Source organism: Cebus imitator, unplaced genomic scaffold (genome assembly GCF_001604975.1).
Source record: "Cebus imitator isolate Cc_AM_T3 unplaced genomic scaffold, Cebus_imitator-1.0 Scaffold77, whole genome shotgun sequence".
In the NCBI taxonomy this organism is placed as follows: domain Eukaryota; kingdom Metazoa; phylum Chordata; class Mammalia; order Primates; family Cebidae; genus Cebus; species Cebus imitator.
Window position 1 is genome coordinate 4,707,266 of NW_016107392.1, and position 14,973 is coordinate 4,722,238.

Consider the following 14,973-nt stretch of genomic DNA (forward strand, 5'->3'; position numbering starts at 1 on the left):
TTTGCCTACTCCTCTCTCTCTCTCCTCTCCTTCTGGTAACCCCATTATGCAGATGTTGATGTGTTTAATGATATTTCACATTCCTCTGAGGACTGTTCATATTCCTTCCTTCTTTTTTCTCTCTTCTTGAGATTAAATAATCTCTTATCTTCAAATTTGCTGATTCTTTCTTACGCCAATTCAAATATACTATTGGGCCCCTCTAATAAATTTTTCTTTTTAGTTTTGTACTTTTCAATTCCAGAATTTCCATTAGATTCTTTTTTAAAAAATTTCTATTTCTTTATTGATAATCTCTATCTAATGAGGCATTGTCATCATACCTTCCTTTACTTCTTTAAGCATGGTTTCCTTTAATTCTTTGAACATACAATAACTACTTTAAAGTCATTGTCTGCTAAGTCTGATATCTGAGCCCTCAGGTAGTCTGCTGATTACTTTTCCCACTTGTGTATGAGTCACATCATATTTCTTGTTTCTTTGAATGTACTATATTTTTTTGTTGTTGAAAATTGGACATTTTATATACTATAGCAACTCTGAATACTGATACTCCCAACCTGGGACTTACTATTATTTATTTCTTTAGTAACTTGGCTAGTTTATTTTAGTGAAGTCTATTTTCCTGCAGTGTGAAATCTCCAATGTTTCTCCTCAAAAGGTACAGGGTTGGTCATATGCACAGCTCCCTTGGAATGACAATCATTTTAGCAAAGCTCTCTTTGACTCTCTCTTTCCCTGCCCTCTCTCTGTTAAGTTCTCTGCCTCTGTTGGTATGAGCCCTAGCTGTAAGGATCCTCTAGTTGGTAGTCATTCTATTGTTTCCAACAATGCCCCGGGGTATAAATTGCTCCATATTATGTTCCAATTAAATTTAAGCATCTTTGCTGGCATAGTTTTTGAGGTCAGTCCTTGAGGTTTGTTCTGACCTCAGGATGGCTCTTGTTAGCTTTCTCTTTCCCTGGTTCTCCCTGGTAAACCAGTAAGCCTACAGTTTAGCTTGTTGGTCACACTGAGCTACCAGCTTCCTCTTGCTTTTCACTAAATTCTCCATTGTTTACAAGAACAAGTTCAGCTTGAACTTCTTTATGCTTTGTTCTAAATAAAGCCAGTTCCTTTTGGAAGAGCTTCAGGCCTCTCTGTTCTCATCACCTGCCTCTTCTCTTGGACAGAATCTCTGAGACTCTGCTCTGGAACCGTGGCAGGGGCAGTGACCCACTTTTCTTGGAGTGATGATGCTGTTTCATAACCAGGGCACTGGGTGGGGGCCGTGGTTTCTTGTCTTCTTGACTTGTATCTCCCTTTGTGGAACCTCTGCCCAGAAAAAAAACTGGGGTGAGGACAATTGGAGCCCCAGTTTTATCAACGTACTGCATCTAGGGGAGAGCTTCTGCCCTATAGGTAGGGGTTTGTTGGAGGAACGGAATCACCCACCTCTTGGCCACACTTGCCTGGAGCCTCTGCAGCATGGAGTTGGGAGGATGAGAAATGCTGGTGGCCTGCTCTATCCCAGGGAGATAATGTAGTCTGTGACTGGTCTCTGGGAGGAGAGAGGTCTGTTCTTACAACACCCCCTCAGGTTGGATCTTCCATCACATTGACCTAGTTGGGGTTTGGGCAGGGAGGGAGGGAACAGTTTTTGGTTCAGATGCCATCTACTCCCAACTGTTCTTACCAGGATTTGGTAGATTTTCCTGAATAAATATTTCTTCATTTGTTGTATGACTTTAGGACAATTTCCAGAGATTTTAAATGGTTGTCTTAGAAATAATGGTTGTTTCCTTGGGCCTCGGTCTGTAGATCTCCTCAGACAACCATCTGGAAATCATCTCCTAACAGGATTTGATAACACTAAACTTGTGCCTGCCTGCTAGCAACATTTGTCTGAGTTCCTATTCAAGGTTTGGGTTCTAATGAAAAATCAGTGTAATATGAACACTAGATTAAAGGTGCATTTGGAGATAAAGGTGTTAACAGATTACTCCCTGGCCAAATAAAAACTTTGTAAGAGGCTCTAAGAACCATCTCCCTTGTGCATTCCAAGAAGAGAGCACCACAGACACTAATCAAAATAAACCACTTGATCAGGAATCAGGAGACAAAATTTGATTCTTAGCTCTTTTTCTGGTTTTCTTGGTGATGTTAAAATATATAGTGCTAAAATACTTATCTCACTATGATCCCCAAAACAAGGCATGTGGTTAACATTGTGTTTATAGTGGAACAATTTTCATTAGGTCAAGTCCATTGCTTTTGCCCCTGCTGTTCTTCGTGGTGGACATCATGCATCTGTGAGGTATCTGTCTGAGCTTGGGGGCTACTGCTGCTTTGAGTTTGTGAACTCCAGACTGAGCCTTGACCCATATATATATATATATATAATTTGTGGAAGAAAGGGGAATAGGACATTTGGGATTTCAGGTTCTGATCTTCTGGTCATGGCCTACCATTTTAAACCAGAATCATGACTTGTCTTCCCTAGGCACTATTGTTATTTATTTATTTATTGGTACTATTGTTTTGGGTTGCCTAAAATGAAGCTGGAGCTAGGAGTGATGACTCATGCCTATAGTCTCAGCACTTTGAGAGGCTGAGGCGGGTGGATTGCTTGAGGCCAGGCGTTCAAGACCAACCTGGGCAACATGGCAAAACACTGTCTCTACAAAAAATATAAAAATTTGTTTGGCATGGTGGCACATGCCTGTAGTCCCAGCTACTTGAGAGGCTAAGATGGGAGGATTGCTTGAGCCCAGGAGGACAAGGCTGCAGTGAATCTTGCTCACACCATTGCACTCCAGTCTGGGCAAGAGAGCAAGACCCTGTCTCAAAAAAAAAGAAAAAATGAAGTTGCTTCCTTGACAATTCATTTTACAATTATGCCCAACTAATGTCGGAGCAAAATTTGCCTCCAGCAGGAAGGATCTTCATGAGGGCCTGTGGCCCTGACTCCATTTTTACTGACTTCTTAATAAATCACTGCCATCAGCCATTTGAATACCTTGGAGATGGAGGTCAAGTCCCAGCAGTCATTAAAATGGTTAAAATCAGTCTCTTCCCAAAGACTAGGTCTAACAGGCTGATGTATAAGATGAGGACTTTGGCCAAAACCCCTAGGCATGAACTGAGAGCAACTGACTCAAGCCAACCCAGCTTCCTTATGTGCAGCAGCCAAAGCATCACCCTGCCCGGTAGGCTGTGTTGTTGCAGCAAAATCAGGTTGTTTAGTGCTTCGGTGCTCAAATGGGATTTATTGCTTAATGGTTATAGAGTTTTTGTTTTGGAAGACAGTAAATTTTTGGAAATTGGTAACGGTGATGGTGGTTATACAAGATTGTGAATATACTTAATGCCTCAGAATTATACATTTTAAGATGGTCAAAACGACACACACGCATGCATGCACGCATGCACACACGCACGCATGCTTGGGGCCCCATTTCTGCTGGCTCCCAGTCCAGAACGGTCTTCAAATTGCTTATAACAATATCTGATCTGAGGCTTCCCCAGCATCTGAGTTTTCTGAAGAGCTCTGTAGGTTTCCTGTGTATTACTGCTATTAGCATGGCAAAGAAAAAAATATTAATTTCCCATGTCTATACCAGAAACCTGTTTCTTTACACACACTTGGGAGTGACATGCAACGACTTGGAGTCCAGGGATGTAGAAGGACTTAAGATGGTGTATGTAAATTGGAGTTAGCCTGAGTTGGCATCCACCTCCCCTGCCCTCATTAAGTGGTACCTAAAATAACTAGCAGGATCATTAAGTGGCTTACCCCAATCCTTCTCAATTGTTAGACTTAATCTAGAATTATGATGATACAACCCCCCCAATTAACTGCAAATAGTTTTGAACATCCTTTTCTGATTGACTATGTCTTTTTGCTGTTTATCTGTTAGCCTGTCACAGCCCTGTGACCCAAGGCTCTGGAACGGATCAGCCCTCCTACTCACTCCCTCCTGCGTACACCGCATCTCCATGGAAACAGCTTGTCAGGCCCTGCTTGGCTGCAGGTACTGGAGACCTCTCATCTGCAGCCTCAGTCCTGCAAGATGCAGTCTCAACAAGCCAGGCCGTGCATTAGAAGCCTTCCTCTCTAGCTAGTGGTATCTGGAATTGTCACCAAGCCTCCCTTGGGGGACACCTGGAGCAGCACCAACTCCACTGAGTTGCCTTCACCTTCCTCCACTGATGTTCAGGCTGATGGAAGGATCTCTTCTCTGGGTTCCTGCTTCAGCCTGCACTCACCCTCTCCTTCCAGCAAGGCTTCTCCTCCCATCATCTCCCCTCACCCACGAAAGCTGAAGCCCCTCTGAGATCTTTGGGCCCCACCTGTGGCTGATCACCATGGTCAGCTGGGGCAACTCCTTTGTATCTCTCACACTCTTCTTTCTCTGCATCCCTGTGATCTCTGCTATGACTGGACCCACATTATTTTCTTCTTCAATTACTGCATGATTCTACAAAGTGGTCCTCATACTTCATGCTTGCTTTCTTTGCGTCCAATCTTTGCATTATAATCACGAGAAAATGTTCTCAAAAAGCAGACCTGCCCCTGTCCTTCCCGCACAGAAAGTCAGTGAGTGGTTTCTGACCCCTCCGGATAGAATTCTGCCCGCCAGCATGACAGGCAAGAAGACACCTTTATAATCTGAGCCACACTTCCCTCTCCAGCAGCATCTCCTGCCCCCTCCCCTGCATGTTCCGATCTCAGCCACACCAACCCTCTTTGCATCCCCAAGGATACATGTTCTCTCTAGTCTCTTTGGCTGGGCATGGCTGCTATTCCACCTGGAGGCCCCTTTCTCTCCCTTTCTATATAAGCCTTCTACGCATTCTTGGGGAAGTGCCCCTGACTCTCCAGTTGGAGGTAAGTGCTCGTCCAAATTCTCCTAATGCTTCCTGTGCAGGTCCCCTTTCTGCCTCTCTGCTAAACTGTCAATTCCTTGAGAACAAGGAATATACCAGCCTCCAGCTCAGTGCCTAGCAAGGTCAAATGCCTGTTGTACAAGTGAAAGAATGAAGAATAAGCTCTGGAATAAACATGTCTCCACACAGTGATTGTAAGTACATCTTTTACCAGAGACTTCTTTTGTTGGGTGCCAATCATCCTCCAGATTGCACCAGCTGTGAGTGGCTACACTGCCAAGCCATTGTGACTTAGACTGCTGGCCTCCATCCTGGAGGGCACGTCTACAAATGGGTCAGTTGCCCCAGCTCAGCTCTGGCCGTCCCTGGCTGCCTCCATTTTGTTAGTCACCAGGGAGATTCTTAATGACCTCATGGCTGAACGCATGTGGCCTCTATCAGCAGCTGGAGAGCCATTCCTAAGAGCTGAGATAGTGAGTCAGCCCTCATCTCATTGCCCAGGGAAGATTCCTTTCTCACTGGTTGTGTAACTTCACTTGCGCTATGTTTTTCTTAGTGGAGTCCAAGATTTGGAACCACTGTAAGAGGAGAAAATGCCAGGTAATCTCGGGAATGGAGAGGACCAGTTATGTTTCTCCAGGAGAGGGGTTTTTAGGGTGGGAAAAGGAGAGGAAAGCGGTAAGTGACTAGTGTTCACAGGTAAGTCAGTCAATCAAAGGAAGACTTGAATGTATATGGATTCTTGTTTCCGGAAAATGCAATAGATTATCTGGGAAAGAAGCCAGAACAAGAGATACCTCTGACAGAGGCAGGTGCCCACCCACGTGACTACATAGTGTGGTATTAAAGAGCATTCCTTCAGCCCTGTTCCATCCACTTTTTCCGAAATCAGCAACACAGCTCCAGAAATGAGAAACCAACCAACTTTTCACTGTGAACCTGGACGAGATGAGAAAAAAAAAACAACAGATTTTGCTTCAGATTGAGTTTCCTTGCTAACGCTACAAGGCTTACACAGACAGAGAGGAAAGAGGACTCTGGGTAGAGGATGGAGCAACACAAATGCACACCCTCACCCCCTGCAGTAAGTAAGCAAAAGATCCATTAAATGAGAAAATGTATGTGAAAGCACTTAGCACAGTGCTTGGCAAATGGATGAGAGTCAATGATATTGACTTTTTTGTTGCTGCATCTATGCTCAGTATAAGAACCCATAAGGCAGATTCGTTTGTAGAAAGAGTAACCGGGGTACCAGCAGAGAGAGGGGGTACCTATCTCTACCTGGCTGATAGGTAAATTTTTACCAGTAGATACTCTTTCCTTCGACTGTATTTTTAAAAAAAAAACAATTAGAGGCAAAACGTTGTCTTCAGACATTTCTATTTTACTACTAGTAGTTGATTATATTATTTTCTTTTTCACGTCTGTAATCCCAGCACTTTGTGGGGCTGAGGCAAGCAGATCACTTGAGCCCAGGAGTTTGAGACCAGCCATAGGGAAGCCTCATCTCTACAAAAAAATAAATAAAAGTAATTAGCTGGGTGTGGTGGCACACACCAGTAGTCTCAGCTACTTGGGAGGCTGAGGTGGGAGGATTGCTTCAGCCTGAGAGTTCAAGGCTGCAGTGAGCCATGATGGTGCCACTGCACTCCAGCCTAGGTGACAGAGTGAGACCCTGTCTCAAACACACACACGTGCACACACACACACACACACACACACACCCCAAAATAAAACAAAAAAGGCAGTAATAGAGAGAAGTTAAAGGCATTAAACATCATAAATGGGGGAAAGGTACAAATCTTCTATTTCTTAAAGCTAAGACAAAAATCCTGTCAGTTCAAATGGGAATACTACTAGTCTAATAACGTCTACTATAGAAATAAATAATTTTAACAACTGTAAAGTTCTAATAGAGATGAGACAGCAATTGTGGCAACCAAGGAACAACCTGGTCATTTGACTTGTACTGAAGCAGTTTTGATTGGACATTTAGGAGTGGTGGAAGATTGCATCTGTTGACAACTTAGAAGGTATAATTGTAGTTGAGGCAAGGTAACAGAAATCACAAGCACCTCCACACATATAAAGCTCGCAGTAGGCAGCTTCCAACTCTGCCTTATGTATCTTTTTTTTTTTGAGACGGAGTTTTGCTCTTGTTACCTAGGCTGGAGTGCAATGGTGCGATCTCGGCTCACCGCAACCTCCGCCTCCTGGGTTCAGGCAATTCTCCTGCCTCAGCCTCCTGAGTAGCTGTGCCTTATGTATCTTAACATGACGAGAAGTTACAACTCAGAGTACTTAGAAGTATCAACAGTGTTTGTCTAACCAAAACAAACTAAAAACTGAACAAAACAAAATTTGTCCTTGCCAGCACCAGTCTGCCTTGTCCCACACTAGGTTCAATAAAACGATCAGATTAATAGAGTCTCTGAAAACAAACTAACTATGTCCTACATCCGTACAGCACTACCACACACATGCTTTCTTCCACTCTCAACGGTGCCTTGAGATAGGTCATCTTTATCCCCTCCATCTACAGGTAAAGAAAGAAAGAAATTACAAGCAGCAAAACTTCTTGCTCAGATTAGCAAGAAAATTTTTGGTAGCCCAGAGTCCAAGATTCCAAACTCAAAATTTAATAGATAAAGTTAAAAGACCAAAAACAGCCAGGCACAGTGATTCACACCTGTAATCCTAGCACTTTGGGAGGCTGAGGCGGGCAGATCACCTGAGGCCAGGAGTCCAGGCTGGGCAACATGGCAAAACCCCATCTCTACAAAAAATTAGTTAAAAAAAAAAAGAATAAAACCATTTATTTGAGGAAGGGGGATTTTGCTTAATATTGTAATAAAGAGTGTTACAACTCAATAATTAAAAGGCAAAGACTCCAGTAGAAAAATCAGCAAAGGACATGAACAAACAAATCATGAAAGGAGATCTCTGTAGCAATCAAAGAGATACTTCATTGTTAAACAGAATCTGCCTAAAATGCGGGTTTAGAGCTCTCTTGTAAGATGGCCCAGACTTGACTTCATAGTCCAGGGTGAAGCTATATGGGCCCTTTTTCTTGTCCTAATTCCAAACCTGATTCTTCTCATTTTAATACCCCTGGCTGGGGGTGAAGACACAAGAAAGCCAAGAGCTCTTGGAAGAATAATTCGGCATTCCCTGAGCCTTGCAAGCAAGTATCAGCAGCTGATGAGGCAGGGTACAGAGGACAGCCTCATGGAGCCTATGGCCCCAGATGTTCTCAGGTGACAAGTCAAGCCTCATCTAGCTTTGTGCAGAGTGCCTACAGTCTTGTTACTCAAAGTGTGGTCAGTGGGCTGGCGACACGGACATCCCCAGGGAGGTTACAGAAATGCAGAAACTTGGGCCCCCTCCCAGGCCTCCAGAACCAGATCTGCGTCTCAGGGGCTTCAGAGGTGCAGCCCTAGGGCAGCTGGCTTGAGCTTTGATCATCACAGGTGCACAGCAATCACGTGTCTGCTGATTGAACAAAAGGGTGGACAGGATGGTCTCTAGGGTCCCTTTCAAAAGAAATCATAGGACTTAACGAAAACTGTCTGGACCCTGCTGAGTAAAGTATGGTCATACATTGTTTAATGACAGGATACATTCTGAGAATTGCATTGTTAGGAGACTTTATCGTTGTGTGAACATCATGGAGTGTGCTTACGCATCCCTCGATGGGATAAGCCCACTGCACACCTAGGCTAGGCTATCTGGCATAGCCTATTGCCCCTAAGCTACAAACCTGTACACGTGTTCCTATACCGAATACTGTAGGCAACTGTAACACAATAGTATTTGTGTATCAAAACATATCTAAATATAGAATAGGTACAGTAAAAAGACAGTATAGGGCTCAGCATAGTGGCTCACGCCTGTAATCCCAGCACTTTGGGAGGCCAAAGTGGTGATGGGGGGTTGCAGAATCACCTGAGGTCAGGAGTTCGAAACCAGCCTGGCCAATGTGGTGACACCGTGTCTCTACTAAAAATACAAAACTTAGCTGGGCATGGTGGTGGGCAAATGCAATCCCAGCTACTTGGGAGGCTGAGGTAGGAGAACTGCTTGAACCCAGGTTCAAGCAATTGAGATGGAGGTTGCAGAGATCGTGCCACTGCACTCCAGCCTGGGGAACAGATTGAGGATCTTTCTCAAAAAAAAAAAAAAAAAAGACAGTATAATAATCTTATGGGATCACCATTGTACATGCCGTCCGATGCTGACCGAAATGTCGTTACGCAGCACTTGACTGGGTCACCATTTTACAAAGGCCGTTAAGTAACATTAACGAATTAATAACAGTGCTTTGGTTCTGATATTTTTGACTGTGAATTTAGAGTTTCTTATTAGTATCATGTCACTGGGCTTTTTTTATACGCCCAAGAGGCACCAACAAGGCATAAAGCCTTTTCTCATTCATCGCTTCGGTCCACCTCTCACAAAGCGGAAAGCATTGGAATGTAAAATCAAGAGGAGAAATGAGAACAGAGCTGCAAGGGCTGGAGAAAAGAGTGTCCCCGATGTAAGGATGTTGCTCTTTTCTCTGACTTTCCACAGACAGTGGAGCCCAGAAACATTCACCTTGTACATTCGGGCATGTGTGCAGAGGAGGGGTGGGTGAAGAAGGAAAAAAAAGACTAGGAAGAGAAAAGAAAGGGATAAGAATCAAGGACCCCTGTGCTGCTATCCCATGAGCCAACACAGGCAGAGTTGCCAAATCTGGCCCCCCAAGTCCTTTTGAGGCGACTGCATGCATCATCATCATCATCATCATCACCATCATCATCGTCACTGTAACTCTACTTGCTGTCTGCCAACCTCTTTGCTGAGCAGACCATCTTAGTAACAACCTCCCTTTTAGCTTCGAGGCTGTCCATAGACCTTAGGCTGCCAGGAGACCAGTTATAAGCACGGAGACAAAAGGGATCCAGAGGATGGAGAGGCATTCTGAGTTCCACTAATGAGTGAGGTGAGTCACAGGCTGACTCAGGCGAACAAGAAGCCTGCGAGAGGGGAGGTGGTGGGGGGCCGACTGCAGAGGAGCCCTGCTGAAATGTTCAAATGGGAGCTAGGAGGCCAGGGACATGGTGTTATTTAGAGAGCTGCCTGCAGCTCTGGCGTTGGAGGGAGGAGCGGGTCATGAAAACAGAGGGAGAAAATTGCATTTGGAGCCAGAAGCTGAGTTGTGAATCTCTAGCCTTCTCTGCCTTGAGAAATGTGTAGCATTCTCAAGGGACACTGACCTGCTCCTTGGCAAATCCCCCAATGCTAACTCAATAGGCATTAATGGTCATCAGGTCCCTGGAGAGTAGTGGGAAATCAGGTACCACACTATTTTTTAATCTCAATTAGAAAAATGAGCCTCTTTTGACTTTCTTTCGTATTTTACATTTGGAGAATCTTGTGATCTAATCATCTTGGTCGTTTGTTTTTTTTTTGACACACAGTTTTGCTCTGTCACCCAGGCTGGAGTGTAGTGGCGCAGTCTCAGCTCACTTCAACCTTGCCTCCTGGGTTCAAGTGATTCTCCTGCCTCAGCCTCCCAAGTAGCTGGGACTACAGACATGTACCACCATGCCTGGCTAATTTTTTGTATTTTTAATAGAGACAGGGTTTTGCCCTGTTGGCCAGGCTGGTCTTGACTCCTGACCTCAGGTGATCCACCCACCTCGGTCTCCCAAAGGGCTGGGATTACAGGTGTGAACCACCTTGCCCAGCCTGACACACTTTTTAAAAAATTTAAATATATGACTAAGGTGTCTTCTCTCCTGTTAATGGCTACTTGAGGTTTTGAGTTTGCAGAGTCCAGGGTCACACATTATTACAAAGGTCAGTAACGGCATTGTTCTGTATATGGACTGTGGAAGTGACATGACTGTCCCACAACATACTATATGTAGGTCCCCTGAAGGGCAGGTATTTGTGAGATCACGAGACATAGGTATAGAGTATTTGAGTGGCACAATTTTTCTTCGTGTGCTAAACAGCCGACATGGAAATCAAACCCCCGGCTTCTGCCAATCCAGACGATGTAAACCAACTGAGCTATCCAAAAATAATTTTGGTTGATTAGGTATTTATATGTAATTTGATGACTACCATCTCAAATGTCCTTCAACAGAATGGTACCGTGGCTGTGGAAAAGTTTGGCCATCCGTGAACTTTCCTTTGTTTTTTTTTAATTTTTAATGACCGAAACAAACCATCTAAAACCACAGCTTCTGGAAGAACCACTTGCTCTTGCCTGCCTTGTATCTCTCTTCAAACTTGACCTTAGCCTCTCATCAGGCCTTGTGTTTCAGAGCAGGATCTCTGAGGACATCCTTATTGATGACAGTGTTGTCCAAGGGGATAGCCACAGAGCGCCGTGTGGGCATCAGGTGATTAGTTATAAACTTTCACGAAAGGCTTGATCTTTGACCTCTTGGCCATCTTCTTCTTGCCCGTGGCGGCTGTCGCTTTGCGGGGATAGCGGTCAGTTCCAGCCACCAGAGCATGGCTGCAGGGCCGATCTGAGGTGCCATCATCGATGTTCTTCATGATGACCGCTTTGCATCCAGAGTAGCGATCAGCCAGGACAAGCACCACCTTCCCAGGCTTCATGAGCTTGCCCATTTCAGCAGCAACCACTCCAGCCTACAGCAAAAAGGGACTTTCCATTTTTTTTTTTTTTTTGAGATGGAGTCTTGCTGCGTTGCCCAGGCTGGAGTGCAGCGGTGCAATCTCGGCTCACCGTGACCTCTGCCTCCCAGGTTCAAGCGATTCTGCTGCCTCAGCCTCCTGGGTAGCTGGGATTACAGGTGTGTGCCACCATGCCTGGCTAATTTTTGTGTTTTTAGTAGAGACAGGGTTTTATCCTGACCTTGTGATCCGCCCCACCTGGGTCTCCCAAAATGCTGGGATTATAGGTGTGAGCCACCGTGCCTGGCCTCCTGTTTTTTTTTTTTTTTTTTTAGAGACAGGGTCTCTGTCACCTGGCCTGGAGGGCAGTGGGCAGTGGTGCAATCAGAGCTCACTTTAGCCTCAAGCTCCTGGGCTCAAGGGATCCTCACACCTCAGCTTCCTGAGCAGCTGGGACTATAGGCATGCACCACCATATCCAGCTAATTTTTAACATTTTTTGTAGAGATGGAGTCTTGCTATGTGCCAAGTTGGTCTCCAACTCCTGGCTTCAACTGATCCTCCTGCTTTAGCCTCCCAAAGTGCTGGGATCATAGGCGTGAGCCACCACACCTAGCCAGCTGTGAACTTTCACGGAGATGGAAAATAGTTTCCTCCAAAAGCAAAAGTGTTTCCACTTTGCCTTCCCTCAGCAGATGACAACAGCAGTTGGCTGTGGTCATCTTAGCCTTGGCCAGCTAGTTTTCCATTACCAGCAGATTTGCTGTATTTAATCTTAGGTGTTTTGCAACATGATTAACCCCAGCGTCTGATAATTCCAAAAACAGTTCAGAATGCTCAATGTGCTGTTGAGGATAGGTTTAGGATTATGATGAAAATAAAACCGATTAACAGATTGAATGTAGTAAGAAAACTCATGTGTTGCAAGTGGGTAAGAGGCAGATCCTTAGTCAATAGGGTGATTCTGAAAGATGAAAAGGTTCAAAACATGAAAAATGCTGGCAGAGTCTATGCAATAAACAGCAATTAGCAGAAAATGAGGAAAAGTAATCAAAGAAATGGAAACAATATTGAGTATGTGATTAGAGAACTGGCATCAGCTTTGACTGCCTATGATCCAAATATTAATTCATGTGAAAGCTAAAATTGTGTTCAAGCACTTAAAAGCTAGGCGTGGGGACAGTGCTAAAGAGTTTTGTTTTTGTTTTTGTTTTGTTTTGCTTTGTTTTGTTTAGACAAGATCTCACTCAGGCTGGAGTGCAGTGGTGCCATCAGCTTCCTTAGTACCTGGGACCACAGGTGCACGCCACCACACCTGGCCACTTTTTTTTTTTTTTTGAGACAGAGTTTCACTCTTGTTGTCCAGGCTAGAGTGCAGTGGCCCAATCTCGGCTCACTGCAACCTCAACCTTCCAGGTTCAAGCGATTCTCCTGCCTCAGCGTCCTGAGTAGCTGGGACTACAGGCACACACCACCATGTTCGACTAATTTTTATATTTTTAGTAGAAACAGGGTTTCACCATGTTGGCCAGGACGGTCTTGATCTCCTGACCTTGTGATCCACTCGCCTCAGCCTCCCAAAGTGCTAAGATTATAGGCACTTCGCCCAGCCCTAAAAATTTTTTGTAGCAACAAGAGCTCACTATGTTGCCCAGGACGGTCTTGAACTCCTGGGCTCAAGTGATCCTCTTACCTTGGCCTCCCAAAGTGCTGGATTTCCAGGCACGAGCCACTTCCCCACCCGCCTACTAAGGTGTTTTTTTTTTTTTTTTTTTTTTTTTTTTTTTTTTTTTGGAGACGGAGTTTCGCTCTTGTTACCCAGGCTGGAGTGCAATGGCGCGATCTCGGCTCACCGCAACCTCCACCTCCTGGGTTCAGGCAATTCTCCTGCCTCAGCCTCCTGAGTAGCTGGGATTACAGGCACGCGCCACCATGCCCAGCTAATGTTTTGTATTTTTAGTAGAGACGGGGTTTCACCATGTTGACCAGGATGGTCTCGATCTCTTGACCTTGTGATCCACCCGCCTCGGCCTCCCAAAGTGCTGGGATTACAGGCGTGAGCCACCGCGCCCGGCCAAGGTGCCTTTCTAAATTTAAATCACTCTTAGCCAGTTTGTCTTAACAAGAGTCTTTTAGGATTCACTGGTTTGTAAGGCATATACACTTTTCTGTGTCTATTTTTGAATCATTCTTTTTTCTTAATAATGGGTAGCAGGATTTTCCTTTAGTTGTAGCTAGTTCTTTCATGACAGCTTGGTATCCCATTTGCTTACTATGTCATTTAATCCACCTTTTGCTGGACTCATAAAAATGTTGATATTAATATTATTTGCTATAAATGGTATGTTTGTCCGACTATTTTATTAGGACAAATTAGTAGAGTGAAATTACAGGTTATACGTATGAATTAGTTTAATGTTTTAATATGTTTTCAAATTTACCTCTGGAAAGGTTTTGCCAACTAATATCTGCATCAGAAAAATATCAGTGTTCCTATTTCCATGTGCTTTTGTCTATATTATATATTAGCTTTCATTTATTTCTCTCCATTTTGAGAAAGTTTTTTTAATGTTTATATGATAGGTATTGAGATCTCTTTATATGATTTTTAGTTTATATCCTTTGCCAATATTTATATTTAAGTATTTGCCTTTTAATTGTTAATTTGTTAGACATGATTACTAGTAAACCTAGAGCAGCGTCACAGTCTGCTTCTTATACATTAAGGAGAGTTCCCCTCCCCCTAATTTTTAGGTAGCCTTTTAACTTTATAGTATTCTGAAATGGCAGGTCTCAGGGCAGGGGGCAGAACTTTAGTTACAGTAGTCACCAATAGTTTTGTTTGTTCGTTTGAGACAGGATCTTGCTCTGTAACCCAGGCTGGAGTACAGTGGGATGATCATGGCTCACTGCAGCCTCAACTTCCTGGGCTCAAGTGATCTTTCTTCCTCAGCCTCCCAAATAGCTGGGACTAAAAACATATACCATTATGTCCTGCTAATTTTCTAATTTTTTATAGATAGGGGTCTTGCTATGTTGCCCAGGCTGGTCTCGAACTCTTGGCCTTGAGTGATCATCCTGTCTTGGCCTCCCAAAGTGCTGAGATTATAGGCATGAGCCACCAAGCCTGGCCTTTCCTTGCTTTTTTAAAGTTAACAACATATTATTAATAGGACACATTTAACAGGAAGGTTTTCTTTTTCTTTTAAGAAATGGGGTCTCTAAACTGGGTGCAGTGGCTCACCCCTATAATCCCAGCACTTTGGGATGCCAAGGCGGGTGGATCACCTGAGGTCAGGAGTTCAAGACCAGCCTGACCAACATGGAGAAACCCCATCTCTACTAAAAATACAAAATTAGCCGGGCATGGTGGCGCATGCCTATAATCCCAGCTACTTGGGAGGCTGAGGCAGGAGAATTGCTTGAACCCTGGAGGTGGAGGTTGTCGTAAGCCGGGATCATGCCATC

The 14,973-nt window shown here is 44.3% G+C and overlaps 1 protein-coding gene and 1 pseudogene across 5 annotated transcripts in view; both read right to left on the reverse strand.

The window, feature by feature from the left end:
- MKLN1 (muskelin 1) overlaps positions 1-14,973 on the reverse strand; it is a 417,215-nt gene that overhangs the window by 269,499 nt on the left and 132,743 nt on the right. The window lies entirely within an intron of this gene.
- Positions 11,067-11,514, reverse strand: LOC108307293 (annotated as a pseudogene).